Source organism: Bubalus bubalis, chromosome 11, assembly GCF_019923935.1.
Source record: "Bubalus bubalis isolate 160015118507 breed Murrah chromosome 11, NDDB_SH_1, whole genome shotgun sequence".
In the NCBI taxonomy this organism is placed as follows: domain Eukaryota; kingdom Metazoa; phylum Chordata; class Mammalia; order Artiodactyla; family Bovidae; genus Bubalus; species Bubalus bubalis.
This window is the reverse complement of record NC_059167.1, coordinates 98,382,629-98,395,421: the sequence shown is the minus strand read 5'-3', so window position 1 is coordinate 98,395,421 and position 12,793 is coordinate 98,382,629. Positions and strand designations below refer to the sequence as shown.

The 12,793-nt window shown below is 43.9% G+C and overlaps 1 long non-coding RNA gene and 1 other non-coding gene across 2 annotated transcripts; both read left to right on the top strand.

The window, feature by feature from the left end:
- Positions 1-4,282: 4,282 nt before the first annotated feature.
- Positions 4,283-11,118, top strand: LOC123328258. Its single transcript, XR_006543097.2, has 3 exons — positions 4,283-4,420; positions 7,425-7,583; positions 10,981-11,118. It is a non-coding gene; the product is annotated as an uncharacterized LOC123328258 (long non-coding RNA).
- Positions 7,567-7,638, top strand: TRNAE-UUC. The gene has a single exon. It is a non-coding gene; the product is annotated as a tRNA-Glu (tRNA).
- Positions 11,119-12,793: the final 1,675 nt, after the last annotated feature.

Here is a 12,793-nt window from a genome sequence, read left to right as displayed (position 1 = left end):
AACAAAGGTCCATCTAGTCAAGGCTATGGTTTTTCCAGTGGTCATGTATGGATGTGAGAGTTGGACTCTGAAGAAAGCTGAGCGCCAAAGAATTGATGCTTTTGAACTGTGGTGTTGGAGAAGACTCTTGAGAGTCCCTTGGACTGCAAGGAGATGCAACCAGTCCATTCTGAAGGAGATCAGCCCTGGGATTTCTTTGGAGGGAATGATGCTGAAGCTGAAACTCCAGTACTTTGGCCACGTCATGCAAAGAGTTGACTCATTGGAAAAGACTCCGATGCTGGGAGGGATTGGGGGCAGGAGGAGAAGGGGATGACAGAGGATGAGATGGCAGGATGGCATCACTGACTTGATGGGTGTGAGTCTCAGTGAACTCTGGGAGTTGGCGATTGTCAGGAGGCCTGGCGTGCTGCGATTCATGGGGTCTCAAAGAGTCAGACACGACTGAGCGACTGAACTGAACTGAAGTGACTTATAATGGCAGAGGAAGCAGTGGTCTGTCACCTGGAGGGGAATGACCACCAGTAAGTGAGTCAGGTCACCTCAGTGGAAAACCTGAGACACTCAGCTTTGGAGATGGAAGGTACACTGAAGGACTCAGTCATCATGAGGGACCAAAAATAGTTGTTGAAAGTTTGTTTATGGAGTAATCATATCCTTCCCTCACCACACATAGTCAGGCTACTAATTTTCCCTGTTGGTGATTTAGAGTTATTTTCTGTATAACTTGATGGGAAAGACTGAGATTCAGGGTTACACAGATGGAGGCAGCAGTGGGGAGGCCCATGGAAGTCTGAAAGAGAAATGGTTGAATTACATAGTTCTCTCTCCCAAAACTACCCCCCTAAGCTGACAGACACATGAAGAACAGCAGAAGATTCTTTCTCGACTAAATGGCTCTAAAGAAAAGCTTCCAGTTTTATGTCCCCTCCTTCTCTCTCTCTCTCTCTTATGAAGCCCTCTGCTCAAACACCCCTAAATGGGCCCGACAAGGTTTGTAAGTCCTGTCCACTCACACAGGGCCCCCAAACACTATAGAGGCCCACTCTTAAATATGAACAGAGTGCCAAGGCTCCCAGACAATAGAGGGAAACCTATACCACAAAAGGGAAAGACCAATGTGAGAATAAGGGGAAAAAATATCTAGAAGAAACAAACAGAAGGGGATTTAACATTTAAAAATCTAGGATTATAGGGAAATAAGTGAAGATACTGTCTCTTTACACCCAGAAATAGAGGTTATGTAAAAGGATAAATCAAAGAACAAAAAATAAATTTTTCCTCTAGAAATAAAAATTTAATCAAAATAAAACATTCAATAGAAAAGTTGGAGAATAAAGTTGAGGAAAAAGCGAGTTCTTTTAAGAACCGGCATTAAAAAAAAGAGCACTAAAAATTAGGAAAGAAGAGATAACTACGGTAGAGGATGAACCCAAGAGATCAATCACCCAACCAAAATGATTTCTTAAAAAAGAGAAAAGAGGGAATTGAGAAGTGGGAAATATCAAAGCAATATGGCAAAAACATTTCTAACCAGTAAAAACAAAAATCTCTACATTGAAAGTGTCTCTTTCATACCTAAGAAAATGAATGGTATAAGACCCACATCAAAATACATAAGTTGAGATGTCAGAGTTCTGAGGGAAAGTAGACGATCATTAATGGCCCCCAAAGAGGAAAAAAAATCTCATTGACAAGGAAACAGGCATCAGGAGGACTAGGATTTTTCAACAGCTACAGTGAGTGCTAGAGATCAATGAATGTTAAGGATCAATAAGACAGTGTCTTCAAATAAGTGAAGGAAAACAAAGTTTCAACCTAGAAGATATATTCAGAAGGATAAGAACTCTATGATACAACTTCCTATTCCCTCTTTTAAAAAGCAACTGGAGGACTTTCAAACCCTTTAATGACAGTTTAGAGTAACCTTTCCATTTAGGTCAACTGTTGAATGGAAAAGAATGTATAGAATACACACACACACACACACACACACACATCAGTTCAGTTCACTTCAGTTGCTCAGTCATGTCCGACTCTTTGAGACCCCATGAACCACAGCATGCCAGGCCTCCCTGTCCATCACCAACTCCCGGAGTTCACCCAAACCCATGTCCATTGTGTCAGTGATGCCATCCAACCATCTCATCCTCTGTCGTCCTCTTCTCCTCCTGCCCTCAATCTTTCCCAGCATCAGGGTCTTTTCAAATGAGTCAGCTCTTCACATCAGGTGGCCAAAGTATTGGAGTTTCAGCTTCAACATATATATATATATATATATATTACTGTGAAGTGAAGTGAGAGTCACTCAGTCGTGTCTGACTCTTTGCTATCCCATGAACTATACAGTCCATGGAATTCTCCAGGCCAGAATACTAGAGTAAGTAGCCTTTCCCTTCTCAATGGGCTCTTCCCAACCCAGGGATCGAATCCAGGTCTCCTGCATTGCAGGCAGATTCTTTACCAGCTGAGCCACAAGGGAAGCCCAAGAATACTGGAGTGGGTAGCCTTCTCCAGTGGATCTTCCTGACCCAGGAATCAAACCACAGCCTCCTGCACTGCAGGTGGATTCTTTATCAACTGAGCTATCAGGGTACTATATGTAGCATTATATACTTAAATACATTAAATCATAATTAATATATTTTATAAATATGAATAATTATTATATTTTAACTTTTCTTAAAAGCATCAAAGAGCTTATGAGACGGCAAAGGATTACCACTCCAAATCTGAGTCCCATGTCAAGAATTCAAAGTCATTTTGCCCTGATTGGGAAGAAACAGCTGCACTGTGGAGCTGGGCTATTTGGCAGCCTCAGCAGGCAAAACAGACAAAAGGGCCTGCTCAGTGGAGAGTCTGATAAATAGCCACACATTAAGTTGAGGTCCCTCAGGACTTTACTCTTAGAGCAGGGCTTCCCAAATGTGTCTGCACATTAGCATCATTAGGGAGCTTTTGAAAATTTCTAAGTGCAGGCCACACCACAGACCAATTAAATCACAGTCTCCAGGGGTGGGACACAGGTCTCCATGTATTTTGAAGCTTCCCAGATGGTTCCCGTGTGCTGATGAGTTTCGGAACCACCACTCAGGGAGAAAGAGTGAATTGGTTGTAACAGTTCCCACATGGATGACTCGGGAGATCTCAAGTTGTTCAACCTCAGGCCCAACCAAGTGGAGTCAGGGTGTGACAGCAAGAAGCTGTGAAAGAGCAGGCCCAGGTGCCGAGCTGGTACCATGATTTTTCCATTCACTGCTCGTGTCAATGTTTATATGACAAGTGCTGATTCTGCTCCTGCTTTCAGAGTCTCTGAGCACATGGATTGTCACACAAGGAACATCAATTATGTCTGGGCCGCTCAAGTGTCTCGCAGACTGTGAGTGGCTAAGCTTTCAACACAACCCGGCCCTCAGCTCACGGCAGATTTAATAACAGTAACACCAGCCTCGAGTGGCACACAGCTACCCTGTGGGTGTGAAACACTCCAACTTTGCCCATATGTCTAAGTCTATATGGAGCATCTCATTTTCTAAATTGAGTCAGAAAATTTAGACCTGAATTCTAATTCCAGCTTCTCTTCTAAAAAGCTCCCATCTACTCCCGAGGCCTCAGGGTCCTCAAGTGGAAAAGGTAGTGGCTGGCCTAGGAAGCCACTGGCGTCCCCTCCTCCTCTGTCGCTCTGTGGGACTGCACTTCTGGGGTCAGTTGTCATCTGGTTGTTGGGCCTCAAGAAACATTCTCTGGGCCTCAGTTTCTTCATTTGTTACAGTGGCACCAAAACAGTAAGCACCTCACAAGGAGGCTGTGGGCTTAGGGCGACAAGCAGCAAGTGAGAGCATCCAGCAGGAACTCAATAAGTGTGAGCTTGCACTCTCCCAGGTTCTCCATCTGAGAAAACGGCATGATACTTACCGGTCTATCTTAGGAAAGTTTAAATGAGCTACGGAGAGAGGCAGAAGCTGCTTGGTATTAAGAAAAGCATATACAAGAAAGAAAAAAAACATACACAAATAAAGGAACTATTACTGTGCAAAAATGGACTGAGATCAGAGTTTCAGACACAGCAGGAGCAGATTTGATATGCCTGATTAATTTATTAAACAAATTAAAATCATAAACACCTGAAAACTAAAAACCGTTTGCTTATAGCTCTGGGTTCATCTTAGATGAGAGTGAAAGACAGAAGGCAAAGGAAGAAGCTCCAAAGAGTCTAGGGCTTGCTGGGCCCCAAAGTCAGGCCCGGGGGGAGGCTGACGTGGCAGAGTGCCCATTGAAGGACAGGAGGTGCCACGGCCAAGAGAGCGTCTGGTGACGACAGCTGAGGCAGAGGGGCGACACGGGCCTCCTCACTGCGACTGAAGAGCACTCTGGCTCTTAGTGACATGAGGGAATTACGCTTCTCTGGTTATGAAAAAAGGTGAGACCCTTTTACCTAGGAGGCGAATCGCCACAAAACACAGTGCGCCTGCTCCAGCTCAGGGGCCTTACAGAGACTGAGCTCTTGGGTCTGTGGGCCGTGGGCCTTCTCCTGGGGGCCCAGAGGGAAGCCGCAGCCGTGGGCTGGTGAGAGAGATAAGAAAGCTCAGGCCTGGAATTTGAACCTGGCTGTGGGGTATTTTTTTCCTATTGTTTTATTATGAAAAAATCTCAAATGTACAGCACAGTTGAAAGTACCTTGCAGTGACGCTGGCACAATCCTATCTGGATTCAATCATTATTGTTTTACTATACTTTCTTTTTTCAAACCTATTTGTTTAGCTGCGCCGGTTCTTAGTTGTGGCATGCAAGATCTTTGATCCTCGTGGTGGCATGTGGGATCATGCAGGTCTTTAGTTGTGGCATGTGGGATCTAGTTTCCTGACTGGGCATCAAACCCGGGCCCCCTGAATTGGCAGCTCTGAGTCTTAGCCACTGGACCACCAGGGAGGTCCCTCGTTTTACAATACTTGCATGATCACATCCATCCATCTACCTATCCATCCATTACTCCATGCTAACTTGGGTGCATTAAAGTGATGTACAGGCCTCAATACCCTACCCCCTAAATACTTCAGCAAGTGTATTATTAATTAGAGTTCAGTATTTTTTTTTACAGATCTTTAATTCGGATACAAAATTTACATACTACGAAATGCACAAATACTAAGGTAACAGGTACTATGTTTTGACAAATGCATGCACCTGGTTGACCCAGACCCCTATCAGATGTAGAACATCCCATCACCTACAGATTTGTTACATGACCTTGGACAAGAGCCTGTTTACCTCTGATTTCAGCATGTTCCAAACTTTTGTGATCATAGAACTCTTTTTCCAAGCCAAGTTCCAAAATCTGTCTTAAACAATTCAGCTTAGATGAAATGTTAAATACCATTCAAGCCACCATTCTTCCTCCTCAGTTGAAGAAATCTGAGAAATGGAGATGTTATTTATCTCAGATTCCTAAGCTGGCAGCACACTTACGACAGGAAATAAATACTTAACAACCTCTCCAAACCAGGAAATACACTAGGTGTGGGGTTGCTGGAAAGATGAAATATGATTACATATGTGAAATGCCTGGCCTTGTGTCTGGCACAAGCAGAGACCAAATATCATTAGTGCTTTTCTCCTCTTTTCCACACTAATGTTTTTAGTATGTTCACATGGCTAAGATAGTATATGCATGCCCTTCATCTCATTCTAGTATAATCATAACCCATGAGGCAGGCAGGGAGGCATTTTCACCCACAGTTTTCGGGGGATTATATGTCTTGTCATGATCATTATTAGTAAATAAGGGTGGCACCAGGACTTAAACTGAGTCTCCTGACCCTAAATAATTTCAGACAATAGATTTAGGAGCTTTGTCCATGTTCCTCCCAAGCCATCTCAGACTAAAGAGGAAGGTGCATTTGAAAATGCTAAGAAGGATATATTTGGTTCCAAGTTACAGAAACCCAACCTGAACTCACTAAATAAGAATTTATTGGCTCTTATAATAGAAAGATTCTCCCTCCCCCCTGCAACACAGCCTTCAGTTGCCTCTTGTCTGGACTCCATTCTCAGGCACCACCACCCTCATGGAGGTGAGATGGCCATGGGAAAGTCTTTGTTTACATTCATCCAGGTTAGCAATCTCAAAAGAAAAAAGAGAATTTTCTTTTGCAATGTTGAGCAAAAATCCAAGGATTAAGTTTACTAAACTTGTTTCATGTGCCCATTTTTGAAACAATTATTATTATTATTTAAAAGGATGGACTCTGTTGACCGGCCACCATGGGTTGTGAACTACTCCTATTACTGGGAATAGGGAGGGTCAGCTCCTCCCATGGCCTGAAACAGCAGGAGGATGTATTCTCCAGGAAAATGAATATCCTGTTATCAGAGGAAAGGGGAAATGGATGAAGGATGCTGGGCAGCAAAACCTAGTCAACAAAAATACGTTTAACAAAACTATCGGGTCACCTGGATCAACTTAAATTGTTGGAAGTGGGTCAGTCAGCACTTTCCTGGAAGTCTCCAAGCCCAGGCTTTAGAGGTTTTCACGGAGGTTTCACTACATAGGCACAACTGATCAAACCATGGGTCACTGGTGACTGAACTCAATTTCTAACTCCTCTCTCTCTGCCCTGAAGATTGTGGGGGCGGGGGCTTAAAGTTCCAACCCACGACTCACCTGTTCAGTCTTTCAGGTCATTGGCTCCAGCCTGAAGCTACCCAGGACCCCACCAACACTCCAGAGCCGCTCTGTCAGCATAAACTGGGGTACGATGGAAAGGGGCTTGTTGTGAATAACAAGGCAGTCCCGACACAAGGTCCAACTGAAGCTCTGTCACTAAGAAAATGCTCAACACCTTCCCATTCCATAATTTAATTAAGGTTTACAGTTAAAAGGTCAATGCATTCGTGTACTGTCCTTTCTAGGAAATTCACCTGACTTCTCACAGGAGTCTTCAGGTTAAGCCCAGGGCTCCAGCATGTATGAGGTCCACTCTAAACCCTTCCCGGGAAGGTTCCCAGGCACCTGCGGTCCATCCCTCCATCCCCAACTGTATCCTCACCCACTGCAGCACTTCCCCACTTCCCTCAGACATTTTCAGACATCGGTGAAAAAAAAAACAAAACTTTTCCCCTGGGAGGGGGAGAGGTTGGAAGGTATCTCATTTTCCAAAGGAATCGCTACAATTGTAGCCGCTTTGGCTGCCAAGCCTCAAAGGCAGTACTTCTGCTCACACAGCCTTCTCAGCATTGTCTCTACTACGTGGGGACATGAGAGGCAGGATGTGAAAAGTGACCTGCCCGCAGCAGCTCTGTTTCCAAGCACAAACAGCAGTAAAAGGTAAAAGTTGTGGCAAAACCCGGAAGAGGTCAGCAAAGCTCCTCGGGGCGCCAGCCTTCATTTGGCTCCCTCCCTACAGTCTTTCCTTTCTCCTTCACAGGTTCCCATCATCTTCCTCCTTCCTGCCCCACAGGAAGGGGACAGGGAAAGACCCACGCTGTGGAGGTGAGGAGTAAGAACCAGGACAGGAGACTTCTGAGTGAGCTGATGCTGATACTGATCAAACATGAAAATGGGGGAATTCCCTGGTGGTCCAGTGGTGAGGACTTGATGCTTTCACTGTGGTGGCCCAGGTTCAATCCCTGGCGAGGGAACTAATATCCTGCAAGCCACACAGTGTGGCAAAAACAGAAAGACAAACAAAAACACCATGACAACAGGATCAGAGACAACTACTGAAAAGCAAATTACAGATTCTTCAAAACTCGCTATGTGGGACGAGAAGAGCCCAAATGGAGTTGGGCCAGATACGACTAACACTAATTAGAAAGTCATTCCGTTCTCTAATCCCAACATAGACTCAAACTGGCCTTGACGTCACTGTACCATCCCAACCACCATCACCTGGACACCTCATGCCCTCTCTTCTTCCAACTCATTCAGTCTTTCTAATGACAGCCAGAGGGCACGTCTTAAAACACAAACTGAGTCAGCTCATTCCCTTGCCTAAAGGTTTTAACTATTTCCAAGTCCACTTAGAATCAAATCCAAAATCCTTATCCCGACTCAAAAACCTCCACATCTCTAGCCTCCCTCTTGTGTCTTATCGCTCTCCTTCCTTGCACTGAGCACAAACCACCAAACTCTGTTTCTCAAGATAAGAAGAAGTTGCCCCAGGACCTGGATTCATGGATTACTGCTTCCTAGAAAACTTTCTTGCTCTCTCAATATCACCTCCCATTCACAAATGAGACTTCAGATTTCTCTGTCAATTGCCCACCTCTCAATCTCAATTAGGTTCCCTTTATTTGATTAGGCTATCAAATAAAGTCATAGTGTCAGTGGAGAATAGCTCTGTTAGTATATTCTGAAAAGATAAACCAGTTTGTAGGCGTGAACGATTCAATGTGTAGATTCAACTGGTTGGCGGGAAAGACTAGTCCTAGGATAAGTCGTTTAGCTTGGACAGCGTTAATTTACTTAAATTCTCCAAGTTCCACCAGACTTTTTTCCATTTTCCTATTCATTCACCTGGTCCCCTTGGGGGAGATACAGCATTAAAGAAGTGGAGAGTGGGAAGAATGGCATGTAACAAGAAGCATACTGAAGTCAAAGTTGCTCAGTTGTGTCCGACTCTTTGCGACCCCAAGGACTGTAGCCCGCCAGGCTCCTCTGTCCCTGGGGTTTCCCAGGCAAGAATACTGGAGTGGGTTGCCATGTCCTTCTCCAGGGGATGTTCCCAACCCAGAGATTGATCCCAGGTCTCCTGCATTGCAGGTGGATTCCTTACCATCTGAGCCACCAGGGAAGCCCGAAGTATACTGGGACAGTGATTAGAAACTTGGACAGCAATTAGTGTGAACTGGGGCAAGTCAAACCTGCACTTTGGGCCTTAGTCTCCTAAACTTTGACAATAATCTCTAACATTCCAACTTTTACTTTTCAAGATACTAGACTATGGATTCAATCCCTCCTAATTCAGTAATTTTTCCTAAAGTGCTCTAATATAAACTACTCCTCTTAGACACATGAGTGATATAGAACTCTGCTTCCCAAGGCATTCACTTCTCCCCAGTGGACTTGTGGTCTTAGGATCTGCCTCTCCATAATTTCCTCTCATTAATCTTTGTGCATTAAAGATTATTTATAAATTCTCATAAGAGAATTTATCTAGCCACATGCCAGCTATTTACAATTTAAAGACATTACCCTGACCTCCATTTTCTAAGTTAAACCTCTCCACTTCCTTTCAGTCTGTATATAAATGCTTTCCAGACACCTCAGCAACCTTCTTGCCTACACTGGCCCTCTCCAGTTTATGAATGCCCATCTTAACATTTAGCTCCTGAAACTAAATTGTATATCCTTGCTGTGGTCTCAGCAGATCAAAGAGTATCTTCAGTGATCGAGGAAGAACACTTCCCAAAGTATTTTGGTTTGCTTAGCAACAAAACAAAAGCAAGCACTGCCTATTGATATGGCTGTTGTCTTATTATTTAAACCATCTACATTATACTGCTGCTTTTCATAGGAGTGGTTCCAGCTGAGCCTGAACTGGGAGGATTCAGAGTCTGAGATTATCTGATGAACTAGTACTAATGGTAACCCACAGTTTCTGCATGAGGTGATTTTCATGGAGGAAATAGCTTGTGGGGAGGACTTGGTGCCAGAGGGCCTGGATGAAAGTGGGAAGTAAGGATACAGGTGTCTATCAAATACAGGTGCCTATCTAAGGCCTTCGAGAGATCTTAGATCTCTGGAGAGTCAAGCCGGCAATAATATTAGGGTATATACAAGATAGTGTCAGAGATTGGGTGAGGGGGCATTCCCCATTTCTGGTCATGACCTAGGGGAATGTGATGTGGTGAGTACTGAAGGAAACATGGTCTTTGCATGTGCCTGTCTCTGGGAGAGGACTTGGGGTTCCCTTGGAACACCCCAGCAGGCAGTAAGCCACAGCCAACAGTACGAGGTGGGGTGGGGGGGTGGGGGGGATGGGGGGAATCTACTCCTCGGGAAGCAGGTGGTGACCTTCTACGGACTCCAAGGAAAGCTGAAGGACACTTTGAAGATGAACTGAAATCCTGTCTCAGGCACTGCCAGGGAAATCTGAGCTAGGATAGTTGAATTATTACTAGTAATTAGAGCTCACTGGGACCAATGAGCTGAAGCAAAGGAAATTTGGGTTCTCTATTAATAGCTGATGCAATCTTTTTCATATTTATTTAAATCTAGAGCATCCAAATCTTTTCTGAAAAGTTCCCAAATGATGTCATATCTGCTGGTTTACATACTGCACTTTAAGTAACAAAATAATTAGAATATATGACCACAGATCCTCTAAAAAAAAAATAGTATTGGACAAATAAGTCTCCTGAACTTGTAGTGTAATAAGTTGGCTTCACTGCTATTAGCTAGCATCTTAGTGTCCATCTTTCTAAAACCTCTGACACGTTTTCCTAGTTGCTAAAAATGAACTTCTACTCCCAACATTTTTGCTACCTTTGTGTTGTCCTTGAAAATAAAGAGAGAAAACACTTTTGCAAAGGAAATGCCTGGGAAGTGAAGCTATCTGCTTTTGGAGAAGAAAAAAAAATTAGCTATTTAAAAGGATACATTAACATTAATCCTAGGAAATAGATTTTGAACTTTCGTTATTTTTTAAGTGATACACGATGTTCCAGAAGGATTAGTAAATGAGAGAAAGGAGAAAAATAAGTTATTTTGATATGATTTCCTCACTTTTTTAATCCTAACATAAACTGCTTAGAGTTCTGTAGAGACTTTATCCCTGTAAAACCAGTAAAATCAAAACATAAGCTTACAGGCGGCTCCCTGGTGATCTTGAGATCATTTTGGCGCGAGGGTGGTGCGGAAGCTAGAGGAGTGGGGGGAGGGGGGCGGGGCGCGAGAGAACAGGAAGTGACGCCACCCTGAATGACAGGTCCTGCTCTCAGCCCTCAGCCCATGTGGCTCATCTCTCTTCCTTTAAACAGGGTCAGAGGATCTTTGCTATTGTCCTCAAGCATCACACTCCAAATCCCACACAGAAAACCCTTTGGAGCAACAACCCCTCAGAGATGAGAACCCCAGCAGAAACTCGAAGTTCCGCTGGTGTATGGAGGGATCTGCTGACACACCAGTTGCCACTGGAAGAGGGCGTCTCAGAGCAGCACAGCCCAGTCCAGGGTCGACCTCCAGGGCCAGCTCCTTGGACGCTCTCCTTCTCCTCCGTGCTACCGTCTGGAAGGTCCTGGGGCCTCAGCTCTCCAGCAGCAGTAGTGGGTGACCCTGCCCACTCAGGCTCAAGGAACTTTTCTTTTGACAGTGTGTGAGGAGCAGACGTACTTACACAGCACTTCTCCAACTGAGGCTCTCTGAGCATAAGAATAATAACTTCAGAAGCCAACGTGACCACCATCCGGCTTCTTTTGATGGGTCAGGCCCAAGGAAGTCATAGATAAGGGAACAGACACCTTGCACGTGGATGGCAGGAAGGCAGCTGCCTCAGGTAAAATGTAGGCAGGCAGGGGTCTAAACTTAGATGGGTGACAGATAAAGAAATTGACTCTGTCCTTTGATTTCAGCCTGTGAGTCAAGTGGTGCTTTCACATCGCCTTCCATTTTATTGATCTTTTAGTCCTCACCTACATTTTTTTAAATTAGAAAGCTTATGACAAAAGCCAAAAGTCCAACAGACCCCTTAAAAAAAGAATAATAAAAGGGCCTGGATTGGAAAACCAGGAAAGCACTGAATTATAAAGTCTAAGCTAATTTTTAAATTTTTGTCTAATAAGAGGAAATATATTTGTTTATTAACAGACACAAAAATTCTCCTATCTCTAAGATGACCCTTCCACACCTTGGGTTTTCCCAATTTGATTAAATCACAATCAGGACTATCCTATGGCTCCTGGGAACTGGTTCTGCCAACACGGAGAGTCAGAAATCCACTGTCTTGTTTCTGGACTTTATGCACACCTCTATGCGGGGAATATGATGGTGTTATAATTTATAAATTATACTTCTGAAATAAAGATGAATTATTGGACTTCAGTACACAAGGCTGTATATTGTTACCCTGCTTATTTAACTTATGTGGAGGGTACATCATGTGAAATCCTGGGCTGGGTAAATCACAAGATGGAATCAAGATTGCCAGGAGAAATGTCAACAACCTCAGATATGCAGATGATACCACTCTAATAGCAGAAAGCAAAGAGGAATTAAAGAGCCTCTAGATGAAGGTGAAAGAGGAGAGTGAAAAAGCTGGCTTAAAACTCAGCATTCAAAAAACTAAGATCATGGCATCCGGTCCCATCACTTCATGGCAAATAGGAGGGGGAAAAGTGGAAACAAGTGACAGATTTTATTTTCTTGTGCTCCAAAATCACTGTGCACAGTGACTGCAGCCACGAAATCAAAAGACACTTGCTCCCTGGAAGAAAGCTATGACAAACCTAGACAGCATATTAAAATCAGAGACATCACTTTTCCAACAAAGGTCCGTTTAGTCAAGGATATGGTTTTTCCAGCAGTCATGTATAGATGTGAGAAAGAAAGAAAGTGAGGTCACTCAGTTGTGTCCAACTCTTTGTGACCACATGGACTGTAGCCTACCAGGCTCCTCTGTCCATGGGATTTTCAAGGCAAGAGTATTGGATGGATTGCCATTTTGAGTTGAACCATAAAGAAGGCTGAGCATCAAAGAACTGATGTTTTTTAACTGTGGTGCTGGAAAAGGCTCTAAAGAGTCCCTTGGACTGCAAGAAAATCAAACAAGTCAATCCTAAAAAAAAATCAGCCCTG